This window comes from Gracilinanus agilis, chromosome 4 (genome assembly GCF_016433145.1).
Source record: "Gracilinanus agilis isolate LMUSP501 chromosome 4, AgileGrace, whole genome shotgun sequence".
NCBI lineage: Eukaryota > Metazoa > Chordata > Mammalia > Didelphimorphia > Didelphidae > Gracilinanus > Gracilinanus agilis.
In genome coordinates, this window is record NC_058133.1 from 469,412,346 (window position 1) to 469,418,056 (window position 5,711).

General features: G+C 37.4%; 1 non-coding gene across 1 annotated transcript; it reads left to right on the forward strand.

The window, feature by feature from the left end:
- The first annotated feature begins 432 nt into the window (after window positions 1-432).
- Window positions 433-535, forward strand: LOC123248179. Its single transcript, XR_006506257.1, has one exon. It is a non-coding gene; the product is annotated as a U6 spliceosomal RNA (small nuclear RNA).
- Window positions 536-5,711: the final 5,176 nt, after the last annotated feature.

The following is a 5,711-nucleotide window of genomic DNA, read 5'->3' on the forward strand; positions in this document are numbered from 1 at the left end:
AAAGGGGAATGCTTCATTTAAGCAAGTCCTTAAATTCTTAATGATCTCAGCCTCTCCAGACTTCAGTCCTTCCAATCAACATCTCCCCAGGCAGCAGCTTACTGTTAGGCAAGTTGCTTTTTTTCCCAAAGCTCAGCCTTCCTCACATCCAGAATACTCTACACAGCAGTTTCTTGCTTTTAAAGAATTGTTTTCTTTAAGTTGCCACCTGCCCAATAGCCAGACCTCTGGAAGGGGTTATTGATGGTTTCTCTTTTATGATGTTCCTGGGTATTTTTATCCATCTCCTAGGCTGAGAGCATTAACTCCTGAGGCAAGGGCTAGGGACAGTGTCAGTGCCACTGATTGTCACAAGGGTAAATGACTGGCCAGAAACTTGTTGGGACCCCAATCAGGTGGTCCCCAAAGCCTGATTTTAAATCATAGTAATTGCTTCAAAAATCATAGTTCACTTCAAATCAGAATGGTACAGAGAAGATTCGTATGGACCCTGGGCAAGGATAAGATGCAAATTTGTGAAGCATTCCATATTGCAATAAAATAATGTCATAGTTATGGGGAAACCTCTGCATTGATATGGAGAACTCCCAGGCGAGGAAATTCCCTTTATTAATGCAGGTCAGAAATTCTCTGCATTTATAGTTTTAGAAGCAAGGATTCTTAAAATGAGGTTTGAGAATTTGACTTTGTTTTATTATTTTTTTAATATGATCATTATATTTCACTATAGTGCATGTTGAACCTGTTAAAACTTAAAACTATATTATATAATTGCTTTCTCTTGTATTGTTACTTGTTTTATTTTATGCATTTAAAAACATTATTCTGAAGAGTTTATAGGCTTCACCAGGCTTCTAAAGTGGCTCACAACACAATTATGTTAAGAACTCAAACTCTGAGAGGTTTAGGTGACTTATCTAAAGTCACTCAGTCACTATGTGTCACAAGCAGAATTTGAATGTAGGTCTTCATAGATTTCAAGGCCAGCTGTTAATTATGTCACATTGCCTTGAATAATAGCTCATTTTTTGGTAGAGCTTTCTATTTTCCCAATTCCCACTCATGTGTGTAATAGGAAACCAAGTAATATCCCCATTTTATAGATGATGAAGCAGACACTCAGAAAAACCAAGCAACTTGACCAAGATCTTCCAGCCAATAAACAGTAGCTTAGATTTAAATTCTGATCTCCCAACTCCAATTCCAGCAATTTTTTACATTTGATTCCAAAATGTATATATTTAACCCTAATCTCTTGCCTAACATCCAGGTACAAATCACCAGCTGTCCATTGAGCATTTCAGACTAACGGGTTTGGAAGCATCTGAAACTCAGTATATCTAAATCAGAACTTATTGTCTCTTCCTTCAACCCATCTTCTTCCATGCCTCCTTATTACTGTCAAAGATATTCAGTCATCCAGGCTTACAAATTCAGTGTTATCCTTGACTCCTCATTCATACTCACCCCACACATGCAATGTGGTGCCAAATCTTGTTACTTCTATTGTCACTTTTCTTTTCTCTATCGCATTCTCTCCCTTCATACAGCCACCACCATATTTTAGGCCCTTTTCAGATTTGATTTGATTTGATTCAGAGGGCACAATTAGGAGAAAAGAGTAAAAGTTGCAAGAAGGAAAATTTCAGTATGATATAAGGAAAAACATCCTAATGAGAATACGATGCACATCCAGAGAAAGAACTGGGGGAGTAGAAATACAGAATAAAAACATACAATTGATCACAGCTTCAATCTCCTTCATGGTATAAGACACCAAGAATTCAAAAGAAGGTTTAAAAAAAGCTCAAGGGGAAGCTGGGTAGCTCAGTGGATTGAGAGCCAGGCCTAGAGATGGGAGGTCCTAGGTTCAAATGCGGCCTCAGACAGGATAGGGTACCATATTTGTGGGAGTAGAGCTGTGTAGGACCCTACCAACTCTCAGGGAAAGAGCACAATACCCAACTGGGGGTTATTCTAACCACCCAAAAGTCATGTGGGTCAAAAACACACACTGGTGAACTGTGAATTGCTCACTCTGGGAGGAGGCTGAGATACTTTGAGATCCATCCTAGAAAAAAAAACTACAGTCAGAGGGGAAGAAGCCAAGAAGTGATTAATAAGGAAAATAAGAGAAGGGAAAAGACTGAAAGAATTCAAGATTTCAGGAAGAAGAAAACTCAAAGACGTGAACATAAATAAATAAATCAACAGGAAAAACAGTAACAACAGAAGGAAATATGGCCTACAGATATAATAAACAAGTTCAGACATCTATAAATAAATACTATAAAATAAACACTTGGGAGACAGAGAACCCTTTATAATTTGAGGAGAACATGGTTCTCCTCACACACAACACATCATTCCTGAATGGTCTAAAAGAGAAATGACAATTATGAGAGCAGACTTTATATTCTGGTCAGAAAAAAATAATGAACTGAATGAAAAAACTTGAATCTATAAAGGCAAACCCCCCAAAAATAACAAAAGAAAGAATAATAGATTGGAAATGAAAATACACAGAAGGGGCAGCTAGATAGCACAGTAGATAGAATAGTAGGCCTAGAGTCAGAAGGACCTGGATTCAAATCTGGCCTCAGACACTGCCTAGCTATGTGACTGGACAAATCACTTAACCTCATTTGACTAGTCCTTGGTGCTCTTCTGTCTTGAAATTAATGCTTAGTGAAAAGAAAAGGGAAAAAACCACACAGAAGTGATATACAATCTAGAAGATGAGAAGCAAAACTCAGTAACATTAAAAGAAAATATGCTCACTCTGCAAGGAACACATACTGAATTCAGAGATAGCCTAAGAATCATAGATCTCTCTGAAGAACATGATAAAACTATAATAAAGGAAATAATATAATAAAAATGTCTAGAACTTCTAAAAATAGAAAATGGAATTCCAACTGAAAGAATTCTTAAGTCACTTCCAAGGGAAAAAAAAAACTCAAGGCTACAAACTCCAAGTCTCATAGTGATTAAATTTAACAATTCAATTCAGAAACAAGTTCTACAAGTCTTCAGGAGCCAGGCTGGTTTAACCTGAACCAGGTTTGATGGTGATTGATATTGCTTCTTCCTGATGAGTAATTAATCAGGATATAATATAGAATCACACAGGATTTGAGAGTAGGTTAGTGATCAGAGCTGGTTGCTGGTATCCTAAGTTGATCTTACTCAAACCCAACCAAGACCTCCCACCAAAATCCCTTCTCGAAATTTAAACCTCCTTTGGTCCAAAATCCTGCTTTCTATACCCTCCCAATAACTGACTTTTGCCCTTGCTGGTACATGGCAAGCTTGGTTCATTCTCGATTCATTCTAAGTTCCAAACTCCTAACTATCAGTCATTCTGCTTTTCATATTGCAATGCCAATTAACATTACAGTAGCAATGAAGAGGCAGACTAGAGGTTGTCATGGACAGAAGCTGATGACACTCTGCCCTCAGGTAAATTAGAGCTTTTTTGTGGGACAATATTACAACATATGAGGGTACACAAAGTGGTGAGGGGAGCAGAGGAAAGATAGGAGTGAATTATGAACTGGGGTCAAATTAAAGGCTAACAATGAAGGGAATGTGATTTCTGTGGCCTCAAAAAGAGAAGAGCCTACATGGGAATGAGTAAAGACAAGGATAGAAAGACTGCAAAGAGGCAAGGGTGAATAAAGGAGAGACCTTACTTTGGAGGTGGGCCTTTCCTTCTTTTTTTGTAAAGATATTTTATTTTATCAATTAAAATGTAATGACAAATTTCCATATAACCTTTCTGAAATTACATGATCCAAATTGTCTCCATCCTTCCCATCCCTCCCCTCTACTAGAACTGGCAAGCAATTCGATCTGGATTATACATTTATTATCATGCAAAACATATTTCCATATTCTTCATTTTTGTAAGAGAATAACCATATGAAACCAAAATCCCAAAATAGAAATCCAAATAAACTATAATGAAAAATCATATGCTTGTATCTGCATTCCTACTCCAAGGACTCTTTCTCGGGAGGTAGGTAGCATTCTTTGTCATGAGTTTCTCAGAATTATTTTGAATCATTGTATTGTAGCTGAAAGTAGCTGTCTTTCACAGTTGATCATTACACAATATTACTGTTACTGTGTACAATGTTCGTCTGGTTCTATTTATTTCACTCTGCATCAGTTCATGTAGGTTTTTCCAGCTCTTTCTGAAATTATCCTGTTCCTCATTTCTTACAATACAATAGTATTCCATCACCAACATATACCATAATTTGTTCATCCATTCCCCAATTGATAGACATTGCTTCAAGTTCTAATCCTTTGGGGCCCTTCCTTATACATGTTCAGTAACAGCCCTTCTCAAGCTGCTCATTGCTTATCACTTTACTGAGTATTTTGGCGCTCTCCACAGAGTCAGTCCTGAACCCTCCAGCAATTCTCAGCTTTGCCATGGTGCTAACACTCTAAAACTTCAATTTCCTCATCTATAAAATGAGGAAGTTATAACAGATACTCTCTAAGGTCTTTTCCAGCTCTAAACTTATCAGATTCTCAAAGAATAACTGGATGAGTGGGAGAAAAGGTGGGTGGAGAAGAGAGAGAAGCATATGCTGCCTAGGTGTGAGTGAGAATGGAAGTAAGTGCTTATCAAAGCAGGCTCAGAATACTAGTCTGGAATACATTTATATTTTACCTTTAATTTCTTTCCTACTTTTAATTAAAGCAATGGCATAGGCTTCCTGTGTTTATAATCTTCTTTTTTATGTCAGAATGATTTTTAAAACAATTGAATTACTTGATCAATATAAATTCATCATGGATTCTATCCTCTCCTCTGGCTATTAGCAGGCTGATTTCCTAGCTAATTCTTCTCCCCGGGATGTTGTAAAAGCAAGGACTACTGCCAGCACTGCTCTTATCAAAATATTTTAGCACTTCTACATCTGGTCCTGGCCATAAAATAGAAGTGAAAAAACACTTATGTAAAGATTTCAGAACTGTGAAAGAAAAAAAAAAAGGGAGGTCTTATTTTATCAGCTCCTGCTCACATATCTCTAGGATAGGAAAGTGAGTTATAGTTTTAAACAAAAAGGCACTCAGTGAAAGAAATGTAAAGCTGTGGCTTGAACAGGCTCAATTAGGATATGACATAAATGAGAATGAGAAGGGATGGATGCTGTTACATGTATTACATTTTCCTACATCTGATTTACACTTAGACCAAGCAAAGTAGTCTGTGGGACAACTCATACATATATACAACAAACAGTCAGCTCCTAATGCACCCACATCTCTTCCAATTCACACTGTGGTTTTCCACATTTTGCATTATATAACATCAGTAAAATAATATTGATGCTAAGAAGTTGGGGGTTTGTTTCATAGAGAAGGTTAGGGTTACTGGAATGTAAACTCCTTCAGGTTAGGGACATTTTCTTAAATTCTATATCCCCACAATTTAACATGATACCTTGGCTTAAGGCAGTGATTCCCAAAGTGGGCACCACCGCCCCCTGGTGGGTGCTGCAGCCATCCAGGAAGGCGGTGATGGCCACAGGTACATTTATCTTTCCTATTAATTGCTATTAAAATTTTTTAAAAAAATTAATTTCCAGGGGGCTAAGTAATATTTTTTCTGGAAAGGGGGCGGTAGGCCAAAAAAGTGTGGGAACCACTGGCTTAAGGTAAGAGCTGCAGATTCCCAAATGAATGAGATG